Raw genomic sequence first — 23,171 nt, forward strand, 5'->3', positions numbered from 1 at the left:
TGGTGCTCATTTTCCAACTTGAGTATAGTGGACCCCTTGACCTAGTGATAAAAATGTACCAGGTGTTGACCACAAATTCCCATGTGCCAGGTAATGTTCTATACACTATATCCATGATGGCGAACCTATGGCACGCGTGCCACAGCAGGCATACAGAGCCCTCTCTGTGGGCATGCAAGCCAAGTCACCATGTTGTTTTTTCTAAACTAAAACCTCAGTATTCAGGTTTAATTGCAGTTTTGGCACTTTGTAGTAAATAAGTAGGTTTTTAGGTTACAGTTTGGGCACTCATTCTCTAAAAGGTTTCCCATCACTGCACTATATCCTCACAACAATTCTATGTAGAAGATAGGATTATCCCCATTTTATAGATGAGATTAGGGCTCAGAAAAAAAAGAATAACTTTTTGTAAAAAGCAACTCAGCTACTAAATGAGGAAGTCAAGATTCGAGCAGGTCATTCTAAATCTAAAGCCCAGGCTTTTAAGTACTTGCTATATTTTCCTAATTTTCTGTTTAATATAGTTATCCCCAGTTATCTCTTGAATTTAAAAGGTACATGATGCTTTGCTCTAGGAAGATCAATATTTTTTCAAATACAGTTACTTTTCTGCCCTCTGTAAGCAATATGTTCATTTCAAGAAGTGTGCCATTTTGTATTAAGGGTGCCTTTCTCCTCCAAGTGGAAATTGATTTTGATTGTCTTTCAAATCATTTTTGGAACAGCATCTATCCTATACAAGGCTAGGCTAATTTCTCCTTCCTTCAATCCCATCATGCTCATATCCTATCCTTATATTCTCCATTGCTCTAAAGCTTCCTGGGCCTGAACTAGGTTTGACTCTGCCCTATAATTTATTTGCCCTAAAGGAAAGGACAATGGCATATATATCAGTTGAAATTTTTAAATGTAGTCAATGCTGGGTAGACCACACAGATGTACTGCCCTTTTAGGAGATATTAGTGGCTGATGGCTCATAGCTGAGACCTTCCCCAGGAATTGTCCTTAGCCAAAGGTAGCTCTACAGATAACGACTGAATGTACCAGCCAAGCCCCCAAATTCTACTTAAATTATAGTAAATTACTTTTTTTATGGACCTAAAATCACTAGAGCAAGAAAAAATTGGAAATTAGAAAACAGTTGCACAAGCTGTAACCAACTTGGTAGAGCTACAAAAGCTGAGTCCTAAGCCAGTAGAAGGCAGAACTGAAAACCAGTTGGATTTACTCAGGGAATTCCCAACAGTCAGTAACAAATGGCACGGAGTACTTTGGGATGTGGTAGAGAAACTGTGGCTAAGACAAAATGCTTGCCTGAGAGTCTATTTAAAAAGCAGTCAGAGGCTTACCTCTCTTGCCTCCCCTTAGGTGGCCAGACAACTGTTTTGCCCCCAGCAATGCACAAGGCTGGGTCTTTATTCTTTAGTGAATCTGAATTAGAGTGTGGGAGTGAAACTCAAGAATCTACATTTTAACATCCATTTCAGAGGATCTTTTTTTGTGGGGGGGGCGGGTGTACCGAGGATTGAACTCAGGTCCTTCCGCCTGCGAGGCAGGTGCCAGAAACACTGAGCTAAATCCCCAGCCCTCAGAGGATCTTTATGCATGTGAAAATTTGAGAACCACTGGGATATGGCTAACCAGGTACAGTAGAGAGCCCAGGCATTGTCTTAAAAACATAGAAATTAAATGAAAATTGATATGCTGAATGTTGAAAGCCCAAGTCTTTGTCCCCTCCCACACCATCCATCTCCCAGAACACTAGCAGTCAGCATTATACACAGCAAGCATGAGATTGGAAGAGTCTTCTTTTATGCATCTCCCCAGCCCAAGAGAACAAGACCTGAGAAAGTTTCCCAGAACCAAAGGAAGCAAGATTTCAGATTCAAAGGGTCCAATTGAGATTCAGCAAAGGGTGAAATTCAACCCACACCAAAGCACATCATCATGAAATTTGAGAACACTGAAGGCAAAGAAAAGATCCTAAAAACTTTCAGAGAGAGTCTATTCTCATATCACCCTGAATGTCCCCAAACTTGTCTAAAAACTTTCAAAGAGAAAGAAGAAAAATAAATTTTCCAATAAAGCACCATTCCTCAAAGATTTTAGTTTTAGGACCTCCTTATCTCTTCAAAATTATTGAGGATTCCAAAACACATTAGTTTGTGGGATTGCATCTATCAATATGACATGTGATTTTTAAAAAGATAGCGAATGTTTAATTTTTTTAAAAAATTATTACACTAAAAGACACATTGCCATAAATCCTCCTCAAAATATTCTCTCTTGCTTCAAAAACACTTATCCCATTGTTTTTGCTACTTTGTGATGCAATTCAGGAAGTCCTCTTTCCTAAGTGTCTTTAGTTGCACTCTGCCTTGATTTTCTGAATTGATTCAAAATGTTTACCTTTCTTGGTCATTTTGACTTTTGGAAAAGAGCCAGAAGTTGCACAATGCAGAATTGGTGAATAAGGTGGATGAGGGCACACCAGACTATTTTACAAGCCTGCTTTTCTCTTGGATGGCGCTAGGTAGCAGCATTCACTATATTTTTGACCACACCTTATAAAGACACTCATGAAAGAGGACTTCCAGAACTGCTTTAGAAAGTAGAAAGAACAGTGGGCTAAGTGTGCTCAAACTGAAGTAGAATATTTTGAGGGTGATAAATGGCAATTTGTCTTTTACTGTAATAAATTTTAAAAATTTAAACATTCACCATATATTTTGACCACCCTTTGTGTTTATATTAAAATTAAAACAGAAATTAAATGCATATTTATTTACTACTTTATTTAAAATCATCATAACAAATCTACATGTTAACATATATATTCATATATTCATGAAAAACATACGCAAATAAAAGGAAAATATAGTGATAAAAATGAATTTAATTTTTTATATTTGCAAATCCTTTTAATGTCTGGCTTAACAGAAGATAGCTGGAGTCTTATATCAGTTTCTGTGATCAATTTGTTGTGGGGTTTTTTTTGGTTGAAATATGTGAAGAAAGTTCAATCTCACACAGATATGTAAAGGAAAAGAAGAGTATTTCATCAGTCTCTTCCTATAATTTTAGATATTCTCTTTGCTATTACGCTCAAACTTTGTAAGTAGTAATTGATTAAAGTTAGTTGTGATGTGGGACCCCAAACCAAGGGAAGTTTTTTTTAAACTGGCCTGTTTTACTTTTGGAATGGATCTTTTGCCCAGGCATTGATTTTGCAAGGTCATGGATTAGTTATTTGGAAAATGTTAGTTCACTGACTTATGAAAATCTTCGCAAAATTGATGAATCTTATTATACAATATTTTTCAAAACTCACTTTTTTTTTTGGTACTGGGGATCGAACTCGGGACCTTGCACTTGCAAGGCAGGCGCCGGAACCACTGAGCTAAATCCTCGGCCCCTCAGAACTCACTTTTGATAGTAAGAATACCAGTCTCTTCAGAAGAGTATTTAAGTACTATGAAGCTATCAAGCTCACAGTGGTAAATACAAGTTTCCAAAATGCTAATTTTTACATGAAAGCTCAAACTATAGCGTTGGCAACAAATACTGTTAGTTAATTTTTTTCTTAGAGTGACAGGCTCATTTTGTTCATGTTTGAGAAAATGCCTGCTAGATCCTCACATCAGAAAAACCTTAGCTTGTCTATCAGTCATTCTTTCCAGTAAAAATGATGCTCCCTGAACAAAGCAGTTCATTCAATTCACAATTCACACAATCCCACAAGTGCTTTCCCTCGAGACAGCAATCATTCTTTGGTATGCAGCATGATTCTCATCTCATCACACAGACTATAAAAAGGCATGTATTCAAAAGTTAATAAAAGTAATCATTTTATTGCATATTCAATGACATTACTAAGTGGAACTGTCTCTTGTTGCCATTTTGTGGAGATGAAGAGTATGATTACTTTTAGCATAGGTTGGTACTAGTGCCTCAATCTGTGCTAAAGAGTCAGCGGTTTCACTGGCCTTTGCTTTTGCACTGTCAGGGCAGTGGCAACACAGGAAAATGCAAATAAAGTCTCAGTATTATGTTACAATATCATCGGGCCCCTGGACATGTCTGCAGGACTCCCAGGGCCCTGGAGACTGTACACTGAGAACCGCTGCTTAAATTCTGGGTAAATAAAACTTAATTTTAAACAACCTAAGTAGGAAAATGAAATCAGGACAAATATAAATTATATGTGTAGATCAACAGAATGAAAAAACCAGAAGATTTTCAGCTCTTTGAATAAAATAATGCTGCATTATCAGTGAGTTATGAATATTAGTCTCAAACAATAATAAAGACAATTTAGATTCTTATAAATTTTTTCCTAAAATAATTTTTTTCTTACCATAAAATATACTCTCACTCCATCAAATTTTCAACCACACATCATTTTGAAATTTGTTACATTTTTTTCCCATTAAGTTTATTGGTACATTTTCGGTATAAAATACAGTTACATTCATCATTGGGATCTTGTACCATTACATGAGTCTCTTGGTTCTTATTTTTTCCCCTTCCCTTGCCCTCCCTTCACCCCCTCCACCCTTCCCTATTTGCAAAGACTTTGTTTCCATTTTTTTCCTCTTCTCATATTTTTTCTTTTCCCTTTTTTCCTTTCCCCTACCCCTCCCACTTCCCCTGCTCCTTTAGACCTTTTCTTCCTGCTACACAATATCAGTTATACATTTTTTAAATTACAATATCAAGATCTAGGAGACATTACCACAGATTTTACAAAATTTAAAAGGATATAGAAAGCATATTACAAAAATCTTTTCTGAAATAAATTTGACAACTTCTAAGAAGTACCTTGGAAGACAAATTAATGAAACTAACTCTGGAGGAAATATAAAATTTGAAGAGCACCTATTAAAGAAAGTATATTCCTAGCTTGAAAACCTACCTATATGACAACAGCAGGCTCTTATACATTTTAACTGATAAATTATATCAAACAATTAAAGCAGAAAAAAGAAGGAACACTTCTCCCCTCATTTTAGGAACTCAACATTGTGCTAATCCTAAAACTGGATAAAGATAATAGAAGAAAAAAGTATGAACATAGATAGAAATTTGTTTAACAAAACAAACTCTTAGAAGTCAGATCTGGCAGGATGTAGAAAGTGGTTTTGTTACAGGGATGGCAGTGTTGGTTCAGCATTGGAAGATCCACCCCCAAAAGTCATCCTTTTAACAGAAGAAAGGAAAAAGCCATATGATCCTGTCACTAGTTGGAGAAAAAGTATTGGACCAAATTCTACAACTGTTCATGGCAAAAGCTATCAGGAGACTAGAAGTAGAACAGAAACTTCTCAACAAATTAAAGACATGTACTCCATACTTCCAGCGAGAACGCCTTATATGAATGGAGAAGATACAATGCTTTCTCCTAAAGGTGGGGAACAAGGGCAGATATGCTTACTCTTCATCTGTCCGTTAAACTTTGAAACCTAGGCCCCAGCAAAAGAGTCTGGCAATAAAATGACACAACTAGGATAGGATTGGCACGGCAGAAGCAAAATCTTTATATGTAGATGTAATGATCATCTACAGAGAAAATACTAAGAAATCTCTAGGAGCCCCTAGAACTTGTACTTGAATTTAGCAGGATAGGAAAACATAAGGTATATATAAAAATTCAAGTCTGTGTATACTTGCTATAAATGAATTGGATATTGAAATTTAAAAGTTACATAGGAGTACAAAGGACCCAGAAGAGCCAAAATCAAAAACAAAAACAGTGTTGGAAGACGTTTAGCACCCAATTTTAATACTTCTTCTAAAGCTACAGTAATCAAGGCAGTGTTGGTGTAAGGAAAGACATATAGATCATTTGAATAAAACAGAGAATCTAGAAATAGAACCACACATATATGGTCCACTGAGTTTTGAAAGACTATCTAACAGTAGCATTTTATAGAATATCAACTCAGTTCAAGAGCCAAGGAAGAAAGAGTGTTTTCAGCAAACGCCACTAGAACACCTGGTATCCGTATATAAAAAATTAACCTCAATCCTTTATTTCCATACATGAAAATAACTTGAAGGAATCTATGAACCTAAATATGAAAGCCTAAAAATATAAAACTTTATGAAGAAATTATAAGGGAAAATGTTTATGAATTCAGGGTAGGCAAGAACTACCTAGGATACAAAAGACATGATGTATAAAAGAAAAAAATTGATAAATGAGATTCTATCAAAAATTTAAAACTTTAAATGACAACATTAAAATGAAAAGTAGTCCTTAAACAGACCATATTTACAATGCATATAACCTATGACCAGATTATATAAAGAATTCTTAGATCTCATTAATAGACAACCCAATTAAAAAGTAGACATAAGAAGATGATAAATAGCCAGTACAGCAAAAGGAAAGGTGTGCAACTCTAGAGTCAGAAAAATACTAATCAGTACAATAACAAGATTGAATTATACACTCATTAGGGAGATGAAGTTAAAAGTTTTAAAAGCCTTGTCATGACTTTTTCTTTTTGTTGGATTCTCCCGCTTTGTGTTTAATTTCTTGTTTTGCCAGATGGATTCATTCAGCTGGGGTTCCTGGGGTTGTGATCCTCATTGTCTTTTCCTAGGGTACTGCCTAAAATTTTTTGGAGTGCCAGTTTGGTATTCATGAAGTTCCTGAGGTGCTCTTTATCATGAAAGTATCTTATTTCTCCATCAATCTTGAAAGATAGTTTTGCAGGGTACATCAATCTGGGTTGGAGGCTGTTTCCTTTAAGGGCTTGAAATACATCACTCCAAGCTCTTCTTGCCTTGAGGGTTTGCATTGAGCAGTCTGCTGTGATTCTGATGGGCTTTCCTTTGTAGGTGATTTGTTTCTTTTCTCTCACTGCTTGTAGAATTTTGTTCTTCTGTTGGATTTCTGGAATCCTAACTATCATATGCCTATGTGTAGATTTTTTTTGATCAAGGCTAGCTGGAGTCCTATATGCCTCACTTATCTGTATGTCAAGTTCTTTTCCCTTCCTTGAGAAGTTTTCCGCCATCACTTCTGTGAAGAGTTTTTTTATGTCATCTGCACTCTGTCCTGTTTCTTCATTGACTCCAATCAGTCTTATGTTATTCTTCTTTGCATCATCTAGCAGCTGCTGGATTGATTTCTTGTGTTCCTTTACAATTTTAAAGCAATTTTTCTTTTCCTGGTCACTAATTGCAATCTTTTCTTCTATATCTGAAATTCTATCCCCACCTTGGTTCATTCTGCTGCACAGACTTTCGATGGAGTTTTTATTCTCCTGGAAATCTGTTTGTATCTGTTTTATGGATTCCATTTGTTTCCTATGTTGGGATTCCATCATGTTCCTCAGATCCTCTATTTTTTTATCTGTGTCCTCTCTAGATTTATTAATCATGTCTTGCACCATGAGCAAAATCTTTGCTGTTATCTGAGTAATTATTTCTGATTTCATTTTTCCCAGATCCTCTTTTGTTGCCAGTTCAGAGAGTCCAGGTGGTTGAGTATCAGATTGTTCCATCTTGTTTCCCTTTGGGGTTGCTGTAGGTGATCCAGAAGTCTGTTTTTGAGGCTTATTTACGTGTCTTCTCATTTCCAAGCGGGGGTGGGGGGGGTGCTTCTGGCATCTGCACGGCTCACCTTCTCTGCCCTAGGAGCTTGGGATGGTGGTGGGGGAGCTTCCTTCCGGGTTCTGGGACCTGCTCAGCTTTTTTGCCCTCTTGTTACATTTTTTTTCCTGACCCATCCCCACTCCACCCCAAAAGTTTCTTGAGCTTAAGAACCATAGATTAACCCCAAAAGAAACCTATGCTTAAACATAGTATTTCACAAATGTTTATTTTAGTGAATGAATATGTTTGCCAATCAATCAAGAAACAATATGAAGTTTTTTATTAAGACTGTATACAAACACATCATGTAAAGGTATAAGATCCCAATGATGAATGTAACTGTATTGTATACCTAAAATGTACCAATAAACTTAATGGAAAAAGAATACTATATACAAGTTACTTGAAACAAGAGGCTAATATGTAATTTTCTTCAGGGGCAGATATATTTAAATAAATGAGCTAAAAACTGATCTGCCCTGAGCTCTTAAAGTATTGCCAATTAAAGATAGTTTTGTCCAACGTAACTTGTAGCCACAAGATGGTTTAATCCCTCAATTTTTCTCTATTCCTATTTCTGAGCCTAGTAAATACCAAAGGCTGGATATCTTCAATGCTAGAACTGAAGTATGGTTAATTCGATAACTAATTCTAGTTTCAGACTACTAGAATTATTTTTTGCCACCTAGTAAGTGCTAAATCAAAACTAAAACACACATGCCTACTATACAAGCAGGCTCATATGCATGCATATACATGTACAAATAGGGACAATGGGAAATAAGGCACAGGACAAATTCAGTGGAAGACAATGGGGAGGTATTGCATACTTGACTGCATGTGTGTTTGAGTGCATATGTGTTTACACTTCTCAATTTGATAATGCTATCTATTCTAGATTGTATTTTAGTCATTTTCAGAAACTAGAATGGACCATAGATGTCTTTGGTCCAAATCCTATCAATTTTTATATAATAAAAACCCAGTGAGCTGAACTATATAAGCCTCAGGAAAATACATAAATGCAAAGGTGCATTGTTTTGTTGTGGTAGTAGTTTGAGCTCCACCTCCCAACAATACCCACCCTCACACATATTATACCGGAATAAAGATTCTGAGATCCTGTATTTTGTGATACAGGAAGTGGTGGAATTGCTTTCTTCTAGATTTGCTTGGATTGGTCATTAATGCTTTGCTGCTTGTTTGTGAATATGATCATCTCCTTATAAGTCATATTTCAACAGTTTTCAAAACCAAAAAATTACAAGTTCAAATATAGCTACCAGCAGCATGTAGCTGGGATAACTACAACTTTGAAGAGGCTTCTATGGCATAGATAACTGTTAAAAGGGAAAAGATATTACATTTGGAACCTTGTCACATGTCCACTAAATATTTGTGAGTTACACTAGGTACATTGGGCAAACAAATAATAAAACAGTGTCTTAGTTTGGGCTGCTATTAGAGAGTACTATAGACTCGGTGACTTATACACAACAGAAATCTCCTCCAGGTAATAAGCTTCGCATATCTTGTATTTTTAGATGGTGAAAAGAGGGCAAAAGCATTCTCTGTGTCCCTTTTGTAAAGACACTAATCTTGTTTGTGAGGATTCCACACTAATGGCATAATAACTTCCTGAATACCTCACTTTCTAATGCCATAATCTTTGGGGTTAGGATTTCCACATATGAATTTTGAGGGTATACAAACCTTCGGTGCATTTCAAATAGAGAAGTAGTAATTTAAGTATTTATCTAAATGTATAATTAATTGTTTAAATATGTAAATATCAGATGATCCTGACCAGCATTTCATTTAATGCGAACACTTCCTAAAGAGAGAGAGAGAGAGAGCGTGAGATATGAGAAACAAATCTAAATCTCTCACTTAGTCTCTGGGTATAGCATCTAACAGAGGGTGGGTTATTCATTCTTTCAACAAATGTTTACTGAGGAATTGCCAAGTGCTAGTGCTATTCTGGGTTCCAGGTATACACTCATAACCAAGATAGGTAAGGCCATTTAGAAAATATCAGAGAGCTCCATGCTCTCATGAAGCTTCCATTACAATGCAGTGAAAGCACAATGAATAAATAATAAAAATAACTTCTCATAGAAATAAGTGACATGTAGAGAAAGTAAGGAGACAAAGAACAACTGATAGGAATAATACAAAATGAGCTTTCTTCAGAAAGCCCTTTTGGGCTAAGATATGAATGATGAGAATGTAATCATGTGAAAAAATACATGGAATGAGCACTCCAAACATAAGGATCCAATAGAATAAAAGTCCTGGAGAAGGGATTTGTGCCAATGGAGTATAGTGACAAAAAGGGAGAGTTGTTCAGGAAAGGATGTGAAGAGATTTGTTGAGGCCTAATCATGGAAGCTGGGACAGTTTGGGATAATGTACAATAGAGTCACTAGAGGTTTTTTGAAACTTTTACTTGGAAATAACTTCATACTTACAAAGCAGTTACAAAGATAGTGCAGTGAATTCTCATGTAGTATTCACCCAGGTTCCCCTAATGTTAACATTCTATATAACCATGGTATAACAATCAAAACTAAGAAATTAGAATCGGTACCAAATCTGATTTTATCCATTTTTGAAATAATGTAATTTTTCTATTCCAGAATACAATCCGGGATACCACACTGCATTTGGTTATCATGTCTCCTTGCTTTGTCCAATCTAATTCAGCTCCTCAGTCTGTCTTTGTTTTACATGACCTTGACATTTTTCAAGAGTATTGGTCAGGTACTTTGTAGAATCTCCCTCAGATTGGGTTTGTCTGAAGTTTTCTGATGATTAGATTGAAATTATGGATTTTTGAGAAGAATAACACAAAAGTGAATGCCCTTCTCATTCCATTATATCAGGGGCTCATGACATCAATATGTCTTACCACTGGTGATGTTGTAGGCAAAGATGGGGGACAGGCAGGGAAAGGTAAAGGGTCTTAGTGAGGTTTCTGGCAAATAAAGAGTTAAACCCCTGCTAGAGAGTATAGCTGAGAAAAATAGAGAGTCGATGAAGGTCTGGCTTACTTCATGCCAGGACCCCAATTCCCTCCTCCCTTTACCTCCAATTAAGCACAGGGGAAATAAAGTGAGAAGAGGGCTATTGTGTTAGTTACTTTTCACTCATTGCTGAGACAAAATACCCAACATCTAAAGTTAAAGGGAGAAGGAGTTTATTTAGCTCAGTCTGTAGAGGATTCAGTCTGTAATCGGCTGGCTCCAAGGCAGAAGGGCCACAGTTTATGGCGGCGGAGGACAGCAAAAGCAACATGGGACCTTAATAGCATATTTCTGCCCCTTTTATCTTATTCAGACTACTTAGGGCAGGTAGTACTCATGCCCTTGATTCTAGTGTCCTTGGGCCTAGCCCCCGGTACACAAATGTTTTATCAGTGTCTGCTCATGTTACATCCACTAACGTTATGTAGGCCAAAGAAAGTCTTTTGATGGATTCTAGTGTCTATGAGGTGAGGTTGGGGAGATACTTAAGTATGTGCATAGGGAAGTGTGGCACATGGAGGGCCATTAGTTTAGCAGTCAACCCCAGGGAGATTAGGTGCACTGCTCTCTTCCAACAGCCAGTAAACAACAGCTAAAGTTAAATAGACAAGTGAGTCTGCTATTTTCCTTGAAAAGCATCATTTTCCTAACAGTATTCTAACTTAATCTAGGATGTCTGCAATTTTTCTCAATGTCATGAAATTCTAAAGACAATCAGTTTAAAAATACATGTGTCATAGAACATTTTGGGGAAAGAGAGGTCTTACAATGAAATGATGATAGTGTTTAGCAGCTTCTAAAACGTGTTAACTTGGCTCTTCTACTTTGAATGAGCAAATCTGTAGATAAAAGATTTAACCAAATGACCTTTAATGTTCTTTTCAAGTACTGAGATTTTATGATAAACCACTTAGTAATCAGTCTATTACAGCTCATTCTACCCTAGCTGAGAAAATGCCCTTTTTTCTTATAAGCACATACACATACGCCTCTGCACAAAGCATAGCACTGAAACAAATGACAGTCCTGTTTTATAATATTTGTCTCCTGCCAGAAGAGGACTAGCTCTTGAGTTATTGCCTCATTAGTAGAAATAAAAATCATTGACAGCCCCCTAAATTATGGGAATAGAAATATTGAAACTTTCCTTTACAAGGGCTATTTCTGACTTTCATTTTTCTTTGAATATCAGAAGCTTGGATTTCTTAACCCTTGTTCCTAAATTAATGGAAAGACTGTAGAAGGGAATGTTGAGGGTGGAAAGTGAAAAAAAAAAAACAATGTGGGCATGAACAAAAAAAGTAATTCTTATGTTTCATGGTGATTAGATAGGCAAATATAAATAATTTTCATTGTTCTCTAAAGAATTTTATCTTAGAGGGAAAATTCTTATTTCATATAACATCATGAAAAGCTTTACTGACTCAGAATTAGGTCCCTAAGTATTTTTATTTGCTCTGCTGGCACAACAAAGCTTATGGGCAACTTATAATTGCCTGAGTGCCCAAAGGTTATGGATCAATCACTCAGACTGCCAGTCATGCCAAGTCACAAGCCTGGGAATAGTCAGAGAGGCTTGGCATCCTTTTTCACAAAGGCGAAATGGTTTATTGTTATATTTGAAAGAAAAACAGAGAGAAAGAAAAATCCTATTGAGTGTACTTAGTGAGAAACATCATTTATATCTGACAGTAGCACATTTTTAATAATGAGGCCAGCAGGGAAAAGATAGAGTAGAAAGGACCTTATAGCAAGAGCTCTGCTCAGTGAGCCAGCTCAGCTGTTGTGAAGCAGACCCAAAAGTCCACAGGGGAAAAAAAGGATATTATGTTTTAAAAATGCAATGTGTAGCATTTGCCCTTAAGGGGAAAAACGATTGAGTCAACCCCACCCACTGACTTGATCTCCTATCTGTGACATTTATCCTTGCTAGGTAACATTTCATAGTTGCACACATCTGAATTCTTTTTAAACTGAGCTTATTTTTCAGTTACTAAGGAATTTTCATCATTTAATAAAAGGAAATTTCATTTTTGCAAGAAGTTAGTATGAGGGTGAATCATATGCACTCACCAATATTCTACTATTTTTACCGTAAAACAAAAACTGTATTATGCAGGCTCATATGGTTCCTATCAGTGCCAACTTTAAGATTATTAAAGTAAAAAGAATGATGATATAATCATCGGTTAGCATGGGAAACATTTTCATACATGGCTAGAGAGATGGTGCTAAATTTTGTGTTTTCTAGTGGGCAACTGGTAATTTGTGTCCAAAGAAAAAATCTCAAAATGATGCATACCCTGTGAGCTCACAGTTACACTTTTTGCAAATGATCTTAAGGATAAAACCACAAATGTGCCCAAAGTTTCATGTGTAAGTTTTTTACCACAGTGAAAATTTGGACACTAAATATACTTAAGCAATGAATTTGTTCAGAAATCATGACAAATAGAAAAATACTGTGCTGTCTCAGCATTAAAACCCTATTCTGAAACATAATCAACACATACGCTGTACAACCCATGGTGGGCATGGCTTCATATCATGGTGTAAACTGTAGACAGTGCTGGTGCTTTATTTCCTGTTCTTGCCCAGTCCTCCAGTAGGTCTTAAGATGCAAGATGGTGATGTCACTACCTACACTGAATGTAATTATATTCTAATTCGCCTACTTCTCCAGAGTGAGGAATGGATCACTTAGAATCATTTTGACAGTTCTGGGTTGTTGTGGTAGAGGAGGTATAGGGAGATGTGAGATACAGCCTACTCTGTGGGCTTGGTGACTTATGACTTCAATAAATATCAATACTAATAGTAGTTTCTTATTATTCCAAGAGCACTTCCCTCCCAGTCTCAATACACTCCATTCCTCTTATCTTGCTTTTTTTTCTTGGTCATATATACCACCTTCCACTTTCTATAATTGACATAGTTCTTATTTTATTATCTGTCTCCCCCTACTGGCATGAAGGCAGAGGCTTTTGTTTCGTTTTGTTTTTTCTGATTCACCACCATACCCCAGCACCTAGAATAGTGCTTATCTCACACACAGCAGGACCTCAGTAAATATTAGTGAATAAGATCATATTTACTGTATGTGTCTCATGTACTGACACCTTAATTGAATTAGTTAATCACAGTTTATAGGGGAAAATAGATGATAAATAGGCAACACGAGGAGCATACCTGAAAGGGGACAGTAGCAGGCTAGCCCCTTCGCCTTACTGGTATCTGGGAGGGTGTTTGGAAAGAGTTGATGAGTGATAAGTGACCCCACTGTCTCTTTAGTACACACTCTCTCACCACCAATTGTCTCCCCCATGGCACTGCCCACTGGATCCACAGTGAGAATCCCCAAATGCTAGGGCTAAGAATGCTCTTCTTTTTTTTTTTTTTTTTTTTTTTTTTTTTGGTACCGGGGATCAAACTCAGGACCTTGCGCTTGCAAAGCAGGTGGTGGAACCATTGAGCTAAATCCCCGGCCCAAGAATGCTCCTCTTATTCACTTCCCTCTAGGTTTGAAGCTGGTAGACTCTTCTCCAACAATCCAGAGTTCTGGTTCAGAGATTGGAGGAGAGTGACAAGACAGTGCTATATAATTATGTTGTAGCGAGGAGAATAATTGGTAAACTAAGCAAATATTCATAACAGTGGTCATTTCTAATGAATATTTTAAAAATGCACATGTGTGGCCTCATTACTTAGGTCCCCTCCTTGCCTTTCTATATCCAAACTCATCATTCCCAGAAGGGCCATACTTTTATCCTAGAAAGACTAGTTCTTTGAATGACACCCCATAATATTTATTATATTTTCCTGCTGAGCAGGATCAGCTTTGAACTTGTTTAGTCAGAAGTGAAGTTTGATAATGCATGTGCTGCTCTTGTTTCCTTCTCCCCATGTTATCTGTCATAGCTACTGGCTGTTGCCACTCTGCTGATCATTAGTTTGACTGTGCCTACAATGAATAAAGCCTTCATTTCTACGCTTTAACAAAAGGAAAAAAATATGTCTCCTCCTGCGAGTACAAAACAGCCAGCTTTCACAACATGAACAAGAACTTCCAAATTATTGCCAGTTCCTGACATGCAGTTCATTCTTTCAGAACTGCAGTTTTCCAGTCCAAATTATACTTAAAAAATGACCAGCTCCCTGGAATAAACTATGCAATGTCCAACTCATACCTTCCCCGTAATAACAGGAAGAATACTGCTTAATATTTCTCCCTTGAAAAGCAGTGAAGTCTAGTAGATAGGAGATAAGAGCAGATACCAAAAAAACTCGCTGTATTTATGGCTCTCCTTCTTAGAGACTGTGCTTTATTCTTCTCCCCTCTTCTCTCCTCTTCTCTCCCCTTCCCTCCTCTTCTCTTCCTTTGCTCCTCCTCTCCTATCTCCTCCCTTCCTCTTCTCTCCTTATGGGAGACATAAAGTTGAATTATGGGAGATATAAAGATGAATAATTGCTCTTCCCCATCCCTCTCCTTTCCTTGCCTCTTCCCTCTTCTTCTTTGTTCTTTCCTCCACTCTCTTTCCCTCCCATCTCTCCCTGTCGTCTCTTAATTTTCTTCCTTTTCTTTCCCTCTCCTCCTAAAATAAAATATTCGCTATAAGTAAATTTATACTATGACTGGCAAGACCAAGAGTTGGCAAGGATGTGGAGGAACCATGCCTCTCATGCATTGCTGGTGGATGTGTACAATAGCACAACTACTTTGGGGAAAGATTTGGCAGTGTCTGTCTGTCTGTCTGTCTGTAGGTCTGTCTTTCCTTTTTTTAATACTGGGAATTGCCGGGACCTTTGCAATGAACTACATCTCCAGCCTCCTTTCTTACATTTTGAGACAGGGTCTTACTAAGTCTCTAATTTTCCCAGACTAGACTCCAACTTGTGCTCCTCTTGGCTCACCATCTCAGAGTGCTGGGATTATAGGAGTGTGTCTTCATGTCTGGCTTCACAGTTTCTGGAAAAGTTAAAACATGCATCTACCCTATGACGCAGCAGTTCTGCTCCTAAGTATACTCAGGAGAAGTGGAAACATATGTACACAAAAAGGCTTATTCAAGATGTTATAGCAGCTTTATTCATAATATCACTAAACCTGGAACAATCTAAATGTCCATCAGCAAGTAAATGGATGCACAAATGATGATATGTTCATATAATGAATTACTACTCAACAATAAAAAGAAATGAACTGCTAATACTTATATTAATTTGGATGAATCTCATCGATGTTAATTATTATGAAAGTAAGCATAAAGTAGCACATACTATATGCTATATGTGTGTACTTATATAAAGTTTTAGAGCAGATAAAACTAACTTGTGGTGATAGAAATAAGATCATTGGCTTCCTGAAGCAATAGGACTAGCAATGATGAAAGGATATTGGCTTAAAGGAGAATGAGAGAAGTTTCTGAATGTGGTGGAAATGTTTTATATCATAGTTTCAAAGATCTCTATATTTGTCAAAACTCATCAAACTATATACTTAATAACTATGCTTTTCATTATGTGTAATTATGCTTCAATAAAGTTGATTGAAAGATTCATAATGGTTTCTAAGCGAGGGTTTAGAAAATATTTTTCTTCCTGGAGTGCCAAAGTGGAAACTGTATCAGCCTTTTTGTAAATTCACATATTGGTAGGCTGGAGGAGGTATGTTGAATCAGTGAGATCATGGGTCTGTTGATAAAATTCCTGCTGTTTACTTCATTAAATTCTACAGACAGTCACCAAGTGCTTCAATCTGCGAGATAATATGTTGAGCATCATGGGATATATAAAGATGAATAATTCAGAATCCCCACTCTCAAGTTGCTAATTATTTTTGACCGAATAGTGATAAAAAGCAATGGTCAAATAGTTACTGTAAAATAAGGAATAAGTGGGTAGCATAGGGTCATATTTATTACATATTTATTTAATATCCAGGAATACCACAACAAGCTTTCAGATATCTTATTCATATATGACTGCTAAGCACTCTGGGAAGAATTTTGAGGGGCACTTGATTCCCAAAAATGGATTAGCAAACATTGCAATTACTCCTCCACTAGAGAGTTGAGACAGGGTTTACCTTCCTTTCCCTGGGAAAGATGTCCAGAAAATCAGGGCACATGCCTAGGATGGCGTGAATCAAAGGGTGAGCACCACTTTGAGCCTCAGATGTGGGAAAGATGGGAGATAATTATTAGAATTGTCAAGAGCAGGACTAGGTCTTTATTAATGAAGTTACAAAACTACAAGGGCAAGTGTATTCGGGTAGGTCATCTCAATGGCTTCCTACAGTAAAAGTTTTATTTTTCTCACTCAGAGTGCTGTGTAGACCTTCTTATTTGCGAAACTCTCCTGGGCCCTTTGTCCTCCAAATGGTGACTGGGATCTAGATGCCTCCATTTGGTGACCTCTAGTTGACTCTGGTGCTATCTAGCTAATAAATAGTGAGAAAAACACATAGCTTATGTGGAATATTTTATCGGTTAGGCCTATAAGTGGCATACAACAATGTTGCTCAAGTTCTAAGGATCAGAACTCAGTCGCATAATTCTATTTAGATATGGAAGTAGCCAAGAAATTTAACTGTGTGCCTAGTGAAGAGAGAGCCAGATTGGTAAATATGTACTGTCTTAACTGTAGCAAGGTGACCTATTAAGCAGTTAGAGAATCATAAATGCTCAGTGTTTGATTACTCACCAGCAAAAGTTACCATAAAGCATGGAGTTGAGAGAAGTGGGTTAACATTCTACCCTTTGTATAGAAAGTGCTATGCTATTGTGAATGTATAATCAAATTATCAACAATTGAGACCTCAGTAATCAACCTATGCCGCAAGTGTTAGGTTATCCAAGAACCAGAAGAGGCTTATAAAATGGAGTACTACTCAGCCATCCAAGATGAGAAATTAGAGACATTTATTGCTAAATGGATGCACATTGAGGCGATACTCTTAAGTGAAATAAACAGGACACACATGTAAATACCGAATAGTTTCTCTAGTGTGAGAAACTGAAAGTGTAAATAAGGACTAAAAGATATAATAGAAAATGTGAAATAGGAAGAAAAGGGGCAAAGGGGAGAGAGAAGTGGGAGGGGTAGGGGAAAGGAAAGAAGGGAATGGAATTAATATGAGCAAATGAAAAAATGGAAACAAAGTCTTTGTAAATAGGGAGGGATGGAGGGGGTGAAGGAAGGGCAGGGAAAGGGGGAAAAATAAGAACCAAGAGAGATTATGTAAAGGTGCAAATTTCCAATGATGAATGTCATTGTATTGTACACCTAAAATGTACCAATAAAAGGATAAAAAAAGAACCAGAAGAGGCAGCCAAGCATGGTGGCACACACCTGTAATCCTAACACTCAGGAGGCTGAGGCAGGAGGAGCCTGAGTTTGAGGCCAACCTGGGATACATAGCAAGTTTCAAGCCAGCTTGGACTGCACAATAACACCCTGTCTCAAAAAAAAAAAAAAGGAGCCAGTGAAGAAAAACAGCAGATATCTGGGGTCAGAATAACTCTGTAAAAGACCTGACAAGGTGCCCACTATGTTTTGAGGACCCTAAGCCTGGAGTTGATGCCTTGTTCAGAGAAGCAGGAGATTGGATTGGGTTTATTGGATTGAATTATTGGGAGATGTAGTTTCAGGAGTTTGGGAGCTCTATACAGATATCTCATACAATATTAGCTGGGCTCTTTTTCTATGTTTATTATAAATGAAAAAAATGAGGGTTATAAACATAGAAGTACTGTATGACCTTGCAATTCCATTTCTGAATATGTACACCAAATAATTGAAAGCAGTGACTCAAATACTTGTACATCAGTGTTCTTAGCATATGATTCAGTCTAGCCAAAGCTGGAAATAACCCAAATGTTTATTAACAAATTAATGAATTAACAATATCATATACATAAAATAGAAAGAATAAAATTCTGATACATATTTCAACATACAGGAACCTTGAAAGTGCCATGATAAATGAAGTAAGCCAGATACAAAAGGAGAAATACTGTGTGATTCCATTTTTATGAGGTACCTAGGATAGGCAAATTAACAGAAATGGAGATTAGAATGGAAATGACCAGGGGCTGCGAGGAAGGAATAATGGGGAATCATTGTTTAATATGTACAGAATTTCTATTCAGGATGATGAAAGTTCCAGAAATAAGTAGTGGCAATGGCTGGGTAATGTTGTAAAGGTGCTTAATGCCACTCTATACCTAAAAATGATTGAAATCATTATGTCATATATATTTTACTGCAACAAAAAATTGAAGAGAAGCGAGGGGCAAGGCTCTTTAATAGAGAAATCAATCTATTAAGAGCTAGATAAAGATTCAACTGGTAGATAGAGATGAGAGGAATCAAGTTAGATTTCATAGAGGACGGAATTATTCCCACTGGGCCTTGGAGAATTCAGAGAGGGAAGAAGGAGGACATATTCAGAGAAATGTGAACAAGGGCAGTCATGAAAGTACATGGCATATTTTTAGTGACTAGTCTGGTTTATTCGTTGCATCTCCTTGCTTTCCCCTGATGGGGGCACTGCTGTTTTCCCTGTGGAATTGTGTGAGGTGAGTCCTGATGGCTCAGCACTTCTGAGTACCTGGGGCACAGAATGCTCCTGCCTGGCTTCACATGAGAGGACATAAGCCTCTGTCACTGGATATGAGTGTTTTCTCTTTATGCCTACAAGGGAGGTTACATGACTCTACGATCTAAACGTGTTACATTTTTTAAGGAACATCATTGTGTTCTGAGGAATTTCATCCATGAATTTATCTATATATACTCTGACACATGGATCCATTGTGTTCCTAGAATGTTAACTAATTTTTTTCCCACCATGCTCCCTTCTCTGTTTCTCCCTGTTGACGCAGACAGGTATGTTTGCCTCAAGGGAGGAATGAGACAGCCTGGTACTTTAGATTCTTACAAAAGTTAGACATGACTTTTTCTTTAGATGAGACATCATTTTGATCCTTTTAAAAATCAACAAGACAAAGGTGTCTGAACACCAGGAGTCAAGTTTGCTTATTTGAGAGTGTGATTTTAACTTTCCATCCCCTGTACAAACCAATTTTAAGCAACATCAAATAGTGTGTTATCTTATTGTCTGCAGTTTCCAGCCTTGTGCTGAAGATGGACTTTATTTCCCCACTTCTGTGCTGCCCTGGATCAGGAGCTGCTTGAGTTCATCTGGCTACAGGAGTAGATTGGCCACACCCTACAGCCAAGCCCTGCAGGTCTGACTGGTGTACTTTTCTGAAGGGGAGAGATATTCTGATTATTTCATTACTTGTTCTGGGGCAGAAATGGAGGACTGAGAGAACAGAAAAACTGACTTTCATGCCTCATCAAAGGATAGTCTCTCTCTAGCAACTACATCAGACAGGAACCGAACATAAGTTATAAGTACATATTTTCCAGTTGAAAAAGTAAACCATTCTCTAGCCAAGTGATCAAAATTAACACCACCAGTAAAGGGTAAACAGACATAGTGTGCTTCCAGATGGGAGATGAAAGGTAGAATACAACCTCATTTCATGCTTTCAGGAAATGTGAGGCCTTCTTGTAGTTATTTCCCCTGGTAGAAAGATGTATCCTCTCCATATCTATTTCAGAGAGTGCTGCTCTGACTTTAGCGTGCTTACAAATCACCTGGAGAACTTGTTCAAATGCAGACTCTGCTTCAGTAGTACGGAGTGGGGCCAAATATTCTGCATATATACCAAATTCCTAGGTGATGTTGCTGCTCTGTAGGCCAAAGTTACATCCCAAGCAGTGGCTTATAGTAGCTCTCAAAGTGTGGTCCTCAGACCAGAATCATGAACACCACCTAGGAACTTGTTGGAGATGTAAATTCTTAAGTTCCACTCTACACCTATTTACTTACTGAATCAGAAACGCTGAGTGTGAGGTCCAGTTGATTCAGGGCCAGGACTAGGGTAAGCCAAGTGAAGTAAGAATATAAGGTACAAAATTTAAGGAACACCCGTTTTTAAGGTCATGCAAGTATAGGGTTAGTACCTGAAAGTGTGCCTACCCTGAGTCCCCTGAGTTCTGCAATTCATGTCTTACAGGCCATCCTTGGGATTCTGATGCATGCTAGGGTTTGAGAACCATTGTACCCTTTTTTCTTAATAAGTTACCTCATTACAGTAGCAGCCTAATTATATCTAAACTATCTGGGCCCTGATTGAGTCCTATTGAATCAAACTTTGGGTGTAGAAAAATTTTCATCTAGTCCGTAAGGGAAAAATGCTCATCAAAGAGCTGTTTGCCATAGAAAAGAATTAGAAGAAAAAAAGTACAGTATATCAACTGTGTCACATTGGACAAGTGAAATGTGTAAAGGCATATAGCAGCTAGAAGCACTAAGCTAGATGGACCATAGAGCAATGAGACAAGATCTTAGAAACAAAGAATTGGATGAAAATGGCAAAAAAAAAAAGGTGATTTAGAGCAATACACCATTTGTGTAAATTTTAAATGCATATATAGATAGATAATAAAGATATATAAATAGAGGAGAAGTGAAATGAAAGTGAGGACCAAGAGTCAGGGAGAAAACAAATCAGTAAATCATGAGCACACAAGCAATCATAAAACCAAAGATGATAATATGCTCCGAGCAGGGAAACATCATTTGAACAAATCTCTGCAGATGGAGTTGGGAAACCTATTGAAAACAAGGGCCATTCTTTTGCATGATACTATCATCTTTAATTCTGAAGCATATTTACTTTTTTAGCACTTCCATAATTTGATCACTGCTTATCTTTTCATTCACCCTGCCTTGTACAGTATCTTGCAGTCCAGTAATCCAGTAAACATCATGATGTTTCCCACTCCCAGATCTTTACTCATGCTTTATCTCCTGACTAGAGCATTCTTTTTCTTTTCCTTCACCTGGCTGATTCCTCTTTTTTTCTTCTCAGCTGAGCTTAGGTGCCATCACATCTGGAAAGTGCCTCCAACCCACTAGCTGCATTATTTAGTCATATGACATTTTCCTTTAATCAATGACTTGTGTGTTTTTAAATCTTTCCAGCCTAAGGACCTAGTCTTACCACCTTACTCTTACTTCAGTGCCTATCAATATCATACCTTCAGTTCAATAGGTTGTCAAATGTGGTAGGGCTTAACCTTAAAGCAGATGTGGTTGGGCTCACCTGGAACTAGGAATATTATGTGTTTGTTCACTTACACAAGACTGTTCAGAAAAGACTTAGGGCAGCACTTGAGAGCTACAGTTCAGAGACGGAGAAAGTAGAATTGCACTGTGACAAACTACCAGCAAAAGCAGCCTTCTGTAGCCCCAAGAAGCCAGCGTGACTGACCCTCTGGGTGATCACAATCTGGAGCCAGAGCTTGAAGTTTGGGCTGTGGTTTCTTGGCAAATGATCTCATCTCTGCCTGCTACTGCCATCTCCAGGGGAATAGTTGATTTTCACCCAGCTGCCAGCCTCCAGCTACTAGGAGAGTCACAGCTTTGAATTAAAATCATCTTTATCAATGAAGCAAAAGACAGCTCATTCTATTCTTTTCTTCTCCTGGTCTCTCAGAGGAGTGTTGCCGATGCCATGTCCTCCAGTCAGGAAGGCACCAGACTAGAAAGCCATTTTACACTATATCCCCACATATATCAAATAATTTCTGAATGTATATCCTCATAAGAAGACTCCTAAAATAGACTGTCTTTACAGAATTATGGGGCTTCATGAGAGATTAATATAGAAATTAGAAAGTTCATGCATTAAAAGATTCACAAAGCCTCCATTGAGAAAACATTTGCAGTTATAGTCATGCTCCCCTCCCACAGAAAGGAAAATAATGTTTTATTTAAACCAGTGTTATGTAAGAATAAGGAGGCACCTGAAATACCCAGTCTAAAATGAAGTTTTCTCTTATTCACTAATTTTTCTTCAGGCTTTTATCATTACATTTCTAAAAGAATCACCAAGTTTTGGGGTTTTTTTTTTAACTTCCTTAGTGACAGGAAAACATGGTTTACTAAAATTTCAATTTGACTGGTTAGAAAACCTTTTCCTACAGTCTGCAAGGTACTATATCAGAATAAATGAAGTAATAATGGGGAGTGGTGTTGGGATACTTTCTAGAGCAGGATTTCTCGGCCCCAGCGCTAATGAATTTCTGAGTGGGGTCGTTTTTCCATGAGGGGTAGCAAGGAAAGCTGTCCCACACATTGTAGGATGTTTACCAGCCTCCCTGGCCTCTCCTCGCTAGATGTCAGTAGCGCCTACCCACCTCCAGTGATTGGCAACCGAAATGTCCCCTGGATGGAGACACTGAGAACCCCTGCACTAGAAAGAGATACAGAACCATTCACAGATAAAATGAAATCTCTAAACTGGAACATGAGACCTAATTCACAGACCTTTCCCCTGATCGAAACCCTAAGGATTTGACTTTCTTAATTCCAAAGTTTCAAATTTGCCAGAACTGTTTGGGAACAAATTCTTTTTTAAAATAGCTTTTCAAAATCAAGCTGAGAGATATCTAATGGAGAAA

Source organism: Heterocephalus glaber, unplaced genomic scaffold (assembly GCF_053883595.1).
Source record: "Heterocephalus glaber isolate CG9 unplaced genomic scaffold, H.glaber_assembly_v1.0 deba00001547, whole genome shotgun sequence".
NCBI lineage: Eukaryota > Metazoa > Chordata > Mammalia > Rodentia > Bathyergidae > Heterocephalus > Heterocephalus glaber.